Source organism: Leuciscus leuciscus, assembly GCF_965113295.1.
Source record: "Leuciscus leuciscus genome assembly, chromosome: 9".
Taxonomy (NCBI): domain Eukaryota; kingdom Metazoa; phylum Chordata; class Actinopteri; order Cypriniformes; family Leuciscidae; genus Leuciscus; species Leuciscus leuciscus.
In genome coordinates, this window is record NC_138733.1 from 2998790 (window position 1) to 3008961 (window position 10172).

At 38.2% G+C, this 10172-nt stretch overlaps 1 long non-coding RNA gene across 1 annotated transcript; it reads right to left on the minus strand.

Annotated features, from left to right (window-relative positions):
* Positions 1-2700: 2700 nt before the first annotated feature.
* Positions 2701-7321, minus strand: LOC309506439. The gene is made up of 3 exons (XR_014208734.1): positions 7163-7321; positions 3100-3196; positions 2701-2819 (listed from the first exon to the last, which is right to left on the minus strand). It is a non-coding gene; the product is annotated as an uncharacterized lncRNA (long non-coding RNA).
* Positions 7322-10172: the final 2851 nt, after the last annotated feature.

Below are 10172 nucleotides of genomic sequence, written 5' to 3' on the forward strand. Positions count from 1 at the left end.
TGCAGACTGCTCCATGTGTTGGCGAGTTAGTTCAGCCTCATGCCGCCTTGCCTCACGTGCATCCTCCAGCATAAGTTCGAAGCGCCGGTCACGGCGTTCCTCCATCCTCTCCAACCACTCCTGCTGCTTTCTCATCAGCTGCCTGCATCTCAACCAGGGCCGCATGAACATCCTGTTGCCCCCTTTTCCTCTTGCCTGGAATGCAAAAGAGACAGGAATGTTGGTTTGTTTAGCGAAGCATTTTCATCCTTGTGATTTGAGCCAACCAATATTATGGGGAGATATCTACAATACAATACTACAATACAATGTCTAAATTGTACATGTATATATTAACATATGACGATAATGAACTCGTGATACAATATTGCGATACTCCACGACATATGATAAAAGGTAAAAAAAAAAAAGATTGTCGATTAAAATGAAAACTTGGATATTACATTGTGGGTTTAAATGGATAGGCTTGGACTTGGTGCTTGTAACCCAAGGACAATGGTGACACCAGAATAAAAATATTCATGATTCTGAAGCTGAAAATACTGAATTATTTTAGACGAATACTCTCTCTCTCTCTCTCTCCCCCTCTCTCTCTCTCTCTCTCTCTCCCCCCTCTCTCTCTCTCTCTCTCTCCCTCCCTCTCTCTCTCTCTCACGACACCGCTCGAAGCTTCCGAAAAATAATCTTTCATAAAGTTTGGAAAGGTTTAAGTGAATTACAAGGACATTCACAGGCTTTATCGCACAGGTTGCCGCTTTGCTTGATGTTACTCTTGCAGTGCGCGGTCTCGCCCGCCGGATTTTCCTCACAAATGCTCTACTAAGGCATCATTTATGTCTTTTGGAACGCAGTTGGCTTATATATTAAAGATATGAAAATCACTGAGAAGGCTGCTTTCAATCTAAAATACTCTGTGAGCGACTCATTGGTTAAATGTACTTGCATCTCAAAATACTTTTATGACGCGAAATTAATGTAAACATGGTCAGTTATATCTTAAACCAACAGGACAAACCACATCTTATATTTCAAAAGAGATCTGGGGCCGTATTCACAAAGAATTTTAAGGCTAAAAGTAGCTCCTAACTGGCGAATTTAGGAGCAACTCCTAAAAATAATGGGCATGTCACTCGTAACTTTAGGACTCTTAATTTTTTTGACTAAGAGTAATTCACGAAGCATTTTAGCCCTAAAAGTAGCACCTAAGCCTGGGACAGCTTAAAAGAAGTCGAGAGGACTCCTAACTCACTAAGACCTATTCACAAACCACTTTCTGTGGCATTTCACGTCGCAATGTTTTGAAATGCGTATGCGGCGCTACAGGAGCTTCCCATCGCGAGGGAACAATTTTGCATTGTAGGCATAACTAGAGATGCAATAACGCCACCAACAACAACCAAAACTAGGCTACTCACTGCATGTAAACTAATTGTAACTTTTCATTGTGAATCAAATTAAAATGTTCTACTCTTTGCAAACGTAGGCAGAGGCATATAGTGACAGATTAATTCAATAATGTTGCAAAGATATTGCATCAATCCATATGTTTCATTAGGCTACTAGGCTATTTGTTTTGCCTTACTCTTTATTCATTTAGGCTATTTATTCAGTTATTCATCATCTTCCGTCCTTCGCACTACTTGTGTAGCGCACGCATTCTCAGACCTGTCACCTGTCACTCATCATCGTAGGGGAGGTGTTTGGAATCATTCCCGCGTTACAATCATCAGCCAATCAAGGCGGTCACTTCAGTCAAGCTCGTGCATGAGTAATGACGTCATCCATAGCAACGAAGGCTCACTCTTAGTTTAGGAGTTGTCATTATTCTTTACTAAGAGTAGGTCTGAAAGGCGTTGTGAATAACTTTTAAGAGAAAACTCCTAGCTAAAATCTTTTAGTGCGATTTAGGAGTACTCCTAGCGGTAAGATAAAATGCTTTGTGAATACGGCCCCTGTGCATTAGTGTGAATGCAGCTTATCGTATCTAAACTGAGAAAAAAAATCACTCACAGCTCTTGAATGGAAAGCGTTCAGACAGCCTTTTATATACTGAAAGCACTCTTTGTTTATTGCTTGTAATATGTTGTTTTTTTTTTCTCTTTGTTATTTACTAGCTTTTATATTTTGAAGCTATTAGTTTATATAGCCTGTTAAAAATCTGAACATGTAACATGTTTTTTTTAATAATTATTTTTTTAAATACGTATAATTACACATGTAATTAAATAAAGATTTTAAGTGTTATTAATAAGATTAATTAAGAAAAAAGTAGATCATGAGATGCCTAAAGATTCCCATCCCTACTATACAATGATTTATTGCTTGTCTTTGTCGAATAATACAGAAGATAAAGAACTTAAATGTAATCGCTATATTGGAAAAAAAAATTGCAATTAGATTATTTTCCAAAATCGTTCAGCCGAGTCTCTACCAGACGTTTGTTGTAGTGCTTAAAATGATTTCTTTAAAAGCAAATATCTCCCTTTGCTTTGAACTTGAGCGTTGTAACTTTGCAGATGTTGTTTAAGCTCAAACAGCAACATTACACACTAACTAAAGTTAGAAAAGTCAAATCAAAATCAACCACCCCTTTAATAGACTGAAACTGAGAGGATTTGAACTTAAGATCATTAAACTGCTGTATATGAATAATGATTTCATAAAATAAAATACTATAAGCATAACTTTTTATAGAAATGATATACCTGAGATCAGGCCGTGTGTCTCCACTCTTAAACATTATTGGATGATCCATAGAGCAGTTACTCTTCACAGACACACAGCTGGACTCTGGGTTTGAGCTCTTCTGCTGGACTGAACTGGAACAGAGAACAGATTCAGTTTAATCCTTTAGATTACTGTGTTCATTCTTTGTGAGAGGAACCATATTAATATAAACATTCATCTTTCATCAAAAAGCACTTTGAAGAAACTTTATTTTTTTTTATTATTTAATATTTCATGTTAGTTTCAAAACAAAAACACAGGCAAAAAAATAAATAAAAATTCTGTACACTTTATTTGATCTGTGTGTCTGTGGGGTGGGTAACCCTTTTTATGTGATGTAACACAATATTTAACAGTGTTTGTTGAAAGTACCTGCATCCTGGAGGAAAATCTCCATCTCTGGATCCTTGTGAATCAGCCATGATGAAGATAAAGGAGAATCTGATGAGTTTGATCTCCTCCACTGACTCTGAATGAAGAAACATTCACACACTAAATTAAATGATTTTTGATTAAACCTTCTTAATAGGCCTTTATCTCATTTCCTGGTTTCGGAACGTTCAAAATCGCCAGGCCGTGTATTCGCACTTCCGGTGGTCACTTAGTTACCTTTAGATGAAAAGTAGGTCAGTATAGGGATGGGGAAATGAAGCCTCATGAATCACTGAGGCTTTCTCCTGACTGTTCCGGGAAAAGATTCAAAGCTTCGAGAGTGTCGAGAACTGGTCGAGAACAGCGCCATCTGGTGGTTATTTAAAATAAAGCAGCCAGAAGCCTGTGTTAGAAGCTCTGGCAGATGCAGCAACCACAACACACTCCATAGTTTCAATGTTATGTGTACAAATAAAAGCCTTACATGTTTGTGTTTGATTTGTTCATTAAATAAATTCATTTTCCCATTAAAGTGTGACAATAAAATATAATATAAGCTTATATGATTCAACACGATTTAATGTAGGCCTACTCTCTCTCTCTCTCTCTCTCTCTCTCTCTCTCTCTCCACACACACACACACACTGAATAAGGACATTGTCTGATAGGATCATCTGTTATTAAATGCGCTTATGACACTTGTTACTGATAGTGCTTAACTGTAGGAATGACAGAAAGGTGATAAAGTTTTTAATGCCATTGCTCTAAATACAAACCCTTCACCAAACACCAACACCCTATCCCTTCCCCCCTAATCCCACCTTAAACCCAAATACCAACACCAAATGACCTAAAATCACCAAAAAATGCAAAGATTTTATAATAACAAAAAGACACAAAAACAACAAAAAATAATAGCCTAAGTAGTGAAAAATAAATGTTGGTTATTTAAATGTAATATATTGATTAACTTTCAAAGTACAGCACTCTCCTCACAAACACATCAACCAGACTGAGCCAGCAATGACTCGTTAAATAAGATCTGGGCCCGTATTCATAAAGATTCTAAGAATCCTCTAAGAAAACTCTTAATTTAGCTAAAAAACTTTTACGTAGGAGTCTTAGCTTAAAAGCGATTCGGGACCGATCTGAGAGCAACTCTGAGTAAGGAAAAGACAAAAACTTTCATCTTAGTAAGGAGGCGGGGTTGACCCCGTTGCTATGTATGACGCAATCTTTTGAAGACTGTGATTGGTTGGTTGTCCAAAAAAAAAAAAAAAAAAAGTGATTTTAAGTATAGGGTCTATTCTAAGCCTTCACTTTGAAATTACATGCGTAATTTTTCCTATTTGACCGTTCTCTCTCACACACACACACACACACACACACACACACACACACACACACACACACACACACACACACACACACACACACACATTATATATGTCTATATAAATACTTTTTTTTAATTTACCATGCTGTTAATTTCCTATAAGGTATTTGATTGGAAAGAGTGGAACAATTTTTATCATTCTAAGCCAATTACACTGATTGCTGGCATGTCTATTTAAGTGGTGGTTTGAATGTTGGTTTTAATGTATCAAACATGGAATTTTCCCAGTTGCCAAATATCGTAATGTAGTGATTACTTTAATTTCTGGCGCTATGGCATTTCTGTGCTGTGTCGGAGATGTTAGCGCGTCTCTAATAAGATCAGTCACAAACATGATCCCTGCACGATCTAATATATAGCGTCTTATTAACTCACTGTTATTCATTGTCTGCAACACATTTCTTCTCCCTCTTCGTCTTTCTGCCATTTTCTCCTCTGCTAAAGAAACTCTTAAGCCACTTAAAAGTCCTCGTCCGTGCTCCTAACAATTTTGACCTTAAGAGCTCTTTTAAGGGTTAAGATGCTTTCTGAATTACTTTTTTCTTTACTAGGATTTTTTCTTTAATTTTAAGAGTAAACGCCCACATTTCTAAGAATTTTCTTAGAATTTTGTCACTAGGAGCTACTCTTTGCATTAAGATTCTTTATGAATACGGGCCCTGGAGTTCTAGCCTTCTGACACCCAAAGCGAAACGCGCACGTGATTTGACAGAAAGTGAGGCTTCGTTTGTCATCGATCACGTGACTCTAGTAAACCAATACACGCCCCGATACGGGGCTTCACTAGAAATTAGGCTTGTTCGACTTCATGCAGCTCTGCGCAGACCGATCGGCGGCTGACTTGAAGCAGTGCATGCCGGTTAGAAATGTTGTCCGACTTGATACAGCGCCGACGCCACGTGACTGTGACATATGCCATCAAAGTACCGCGAGAGCATTCACTCAGCCAGCGCAGCTTCTCAAGAGCGGCTGCACTGGGCTGCAGGAGGGCTGATGACGACACAGCTGTCCCACGATTGGCCGGATTCACCGCATGACAACGATCACGTGTGTTTCGTGTTTATTCGAACACCTTTAGTTCCTCTAATGCTCTCAAATCAGTTTATTATAACAGTGAACACTCTTTTCATGTCGTTGTCATGTTATATTGTGTCATGTTTATCAAATTAAAACTGCTTAAAAAACGTAGACTCCACTTCATTGATAGTTGCTTATGTTGAACTTTATTCTTGTTCAAACAGACGCTGTATGAAGCAGTACATAAAGTAGGCATATTGAATGAAAATGTCTCTGAAACATCTGTGTATTATTTGGCCAATATTACATTTATTTCACTTCAGCTGTGGTAAAGTATGCAAACACCACGTGAGCGGTCACTACGGGAACCAGAAAGTGTCCGACTTCACGTCTCCGTTTGCAGCTCCTCCCCGCCTGCACACGGCTACTCTCGCCGATCGGTTACATCCAGCCGCAGCCGATGTCCAACACACCTAATAGGAATAGCCAATCGTGGAACAGCTGTGTCGTCATCAGCCCTCCTGCAGCCCAGTGCAGCCGCTCTTGAGAAGCTGCGCTGGCTGAGTTCTCCGGCTACTCTCGAAACGCTCTCGCGGTACTTTGATGCCAAACGTCACAGTCACGTGGCGTCGGCGCTGTATCAAGTCGGACAAAATTTCTAACCGGCATGCACTGCTTCAAGTCAGCCGCCGATCGTTCTGCGCAGAGCTGCATGAAGTCGAACAAGCCCATTGTGTCGCTTGTGTGATACGCGCATCGAAGCTTCAGTGTCATACGTAACATCACTAGGTCAGTAAACTTAAATAAAATTGCGATATAGACCAGTATCAATATTAAACTGCATAAAGACTATTTAAATAGGAATCATGTATGTTCTGCGTGTCTCTGTGAATGAATGGCACAGACGCGCTGTTTCATTTAGGCTACCACACACTCGCGATGTTTTCAGCCTATATGAGGACATTAATGCACTTCATCAACACAGCCGCTCTGAGAGTCACTTCAGCAGCATTTTAGCTTCATTTGAGAAAAACTATCGTCATATCATAAAACACAGAGAGACTCAAAGGTCTACACGGCAACCCGTCAAAATAAAAGTTTGGTTTAACTTTGAAGAAAGTTTTGCTTAAATCATTACATTTTAAATAATTGGTTACAACAATTTAATTAAACCATTAAAATGGGTCAAGAAAATTAAAAAAAAAAAAAACTTTTGGGAGATGCGAGAGCGAAGTAGTCCAGTGATAACTAGATAAAAAAAAGTTCGTCTTTACATTGTCTTGTAAGCTCACTGGGCCTTCACCCCGCAGAGACCAGCAAAGTCCACCGTTGCATTTAGAATTTTATGAAAAATAACTGACACCGAGAAACGCTGATTGAACATGTTCAGGTGAAAAGAAAACAAACCCCGACACACATCGACACACACACTGATTTGAAGGGGAATAAACCGTGTTTGTGTGAGGTGTGAATTGGCCTATACATGTTTACACACATGCTGTCAAACTTCTGAAGAATCACAGACATCACGAAACACAAATCTTGAAGTGAAAGAAACCCGTTATTAAAGATTTTATATCAAACAAGCAATCACTTAAAATGCCCTCCAGAGATTCATGTTAATATAAGAAAGTCACCTTGAACACTCACCTTGATCAAACTTTTACCAGACAAAGTTTCTGAAATCCTCCAGCTTTAATAAAGATACATTCCTTCTTAAACGTTGACCGTTTGATGCTCTTTCTTATTCATATTGTGTCTGCTCAAAATGGCGGTAGGAGAACTTACTTTCACTTTCTATGTGTGTGTGTGAGAGAGAGAGAGAGAGAGAGAGAGAGACGTGAACAGAGACGCGCGTTCACGAGAGCACCACGACGCATGCGTATGAGAGCTGTGAATGAACGCGCGTTGGAGAATATTTTGTAAATAAAGTGGTAAATTATGTTTATTTATTTTTTGCAGAAACAAAGCTCTTGCGTCTTTTTTTGTTTGTTTTTATCTGTGTTAATTTATTGATTTTTATATTCTTTGGTTAATACATTTTTCTCTCTCTCTCTTTAGTTTGTTAATTCATTCTTTTTATTTGTTCATCCTTGCCTTCATTTGTTCAGTTTTGTCACTCATTTATCTTTCTGCAAAGCAGAGTTCCTGATAATAAATCATAAAGAGGACTTTGTTTGATCACATCTGTATGATATGAATTAGGTTTCCCAGATAGCAAACTGACATTGAATTAACATATTCAAAACTAACATCAACGCAACGCTTTCCTAACGTTGAAACGATGTTGATTTCAATAGTGTAAATGACGTTAGCTTCCATAAACACATTTTCTACTTGTTTTAAAAATCTATCACTTATTTGATAAATTAGTCTGTATAGGTAATAATGTATTAAACACACATCACATTCAGTTAACATTGCTTTATTATTTATACAAAAGATACATTTACAAATACATTTTTAAATCTTCCGTATACAAACCCTATATAAGAGTAATATAGAAAAAAGCATTTACACTCAAAATACACAGACATTCCACATTCAGGCATTCTTTCTCAGCCTCAACCAAATGCAATTCAATGTACAAACTGTCTTTGACATTTGTATCGGCTATATGACAGATAAACTTATCTCAAAGTAAATTTCACTTAAATGTTACAAGTTTGCATCCCTTAATATTCAGTTGTTTATCTCCCTTTGATATAATTACATACAGTATTATAGCCTATGAAGTATTATTATAGCAAAACCGTTGACAGTGGAATTTGTAGATATATGTGTTAAATAACATTACGGTGTCCAGCAATCGATTTAAATAGTACATTGGGTTTAATTTGTCGTTTAATGATCTAATATGTGTTGTTAGTGCCGAGAGATTTCACGTGAATAAATACTTAGATCCAACTATTGTAGGGTGAATTGCCCTAATGTGGGACACTGCCTAATGTGGGACACCTAAGGTCTAGTGTTTGTACGTCCCCCATAAATACATGAATGACAGTGAAACTATGGGTTAGACAAAGCTGTGGTGTCATGTGATCAAAATCACGTGACCTATCAAATGTCCAATCATATTTGAGGGTGGAGCAATCATCAAACAGAAGGCACCTTGTGTGAAGACCATCCGAAGGCCAGTGACATAGAGTTTGAACAAATTTGATATTAAGGAGTTTCCAAATCCGGGACAGCATGATCAGCCTAATGTGGGACAGTACTTCAGTGAGTCAGAAATGTGTGGTGGGGGTTTGTGGGACAGACATGGTTATTTACATGCTTTTAGTCTTGTAATGCAATATTACTGTTAATGCAGATTTTTAGTCAGGTGAATTTTTTATTCTTGGAGGGCGGTTTGAAGGCTCTTGTGTGTGTGTGTGTGTGTGTGTGTGTGTGTGTGTGTGTGTGTGTGTGTGTGTGTGTGTGTGTGTGTGTGTGTGTGTGTGTGTCAAAGGTAGGTAGTTGACTTAAAATGAAAAATAGCTCTGAATTTTAAAATGCAGTAGAAAACCAATAAAGCCATTCCACTTTATTTTACGCATCTTATTAATTCAATGAAATGTATTTCAGATCACAATGGCAAAGGTGAGAAAGACAGGGACAGACTGTCAGACGCAGAAAGAGAGGCAGAAACAGGGAAAGGATAAGAGAAAGAAACTTAATCAGTGGAGGCAGGACAGGATGAAAAGAGCCATAGAGGAGTATAGGCAGATTGAAGCGATAGTCTACGGGTTAAAACGTTTAAAATATTGGTATATTTCTTACAAACACTCATCGTTTGGGTAACACTTTATTTCGATAGTCCACTTTAGACATTCTACTAACTGTAAGTAACTTTGCAGCAACGTGTCAACTAACTGTCATTAGAGGCTTATAGCCGCGTTTCCACCGAAATTACCCGGAACAATTTGTCCCAGGAACTTTTTTCCCAGGAACTTTTTTTGCCCCAGACCGGTTGCTTTCTGCGTTTACACCGCGGTCTAAAGTACCGGGAAGGTAAACTGCGCGCAACTGCTCCTCCCAGTCTGCGACGGACAGTAATCAGTTTTGAGCGCCACATTTATAATGAGATTCAAACTGTGCTGCAGTTATGTATTGGTTCACTAACGAGGTAATTAACAAAACAAAATAGACGAGCACTGATACTAAAGCGTGTTCAGAAAGCTCGTATGCTTATAAAATTACAACGTATATGTTATCAGTTATTGTGAGATGCCTGGGACGAACGCGCAAAAATGTCCTCTTTCGCAAATACGCTTAAAAAAAGCCTGAACCCCGTCTATCAATCATAAATAGTGACAGTCTAGTTGTTTGTTACTCTAACCTCAAAGCGCTATTTCAATCCTGTTATAGTAAATTTGTAACATGGTTTGGAGTGCCTTGCAATAGATGACAATGTGTAAACATAATGACTTAATAATAAAAGCTGTGGCAGAAAAGAGACGAGCACTGATAAAGCGTGTTCAGTAAGCTCGTAATGCTAACGTTAGATATAAAATTTGTATGTTATCAGCTATTGCAGACATTGACCGTGAGATGGCTGGGACGAACGCGCAGAAAGTTTCCTCTTCCACAAATACCCTTAATAAAGCCTGAAACTCGTCGCCAGTCCACCAGTTTTTTTTATTAAATTCCATATTTGCAGACAGACAACTCTTACTGC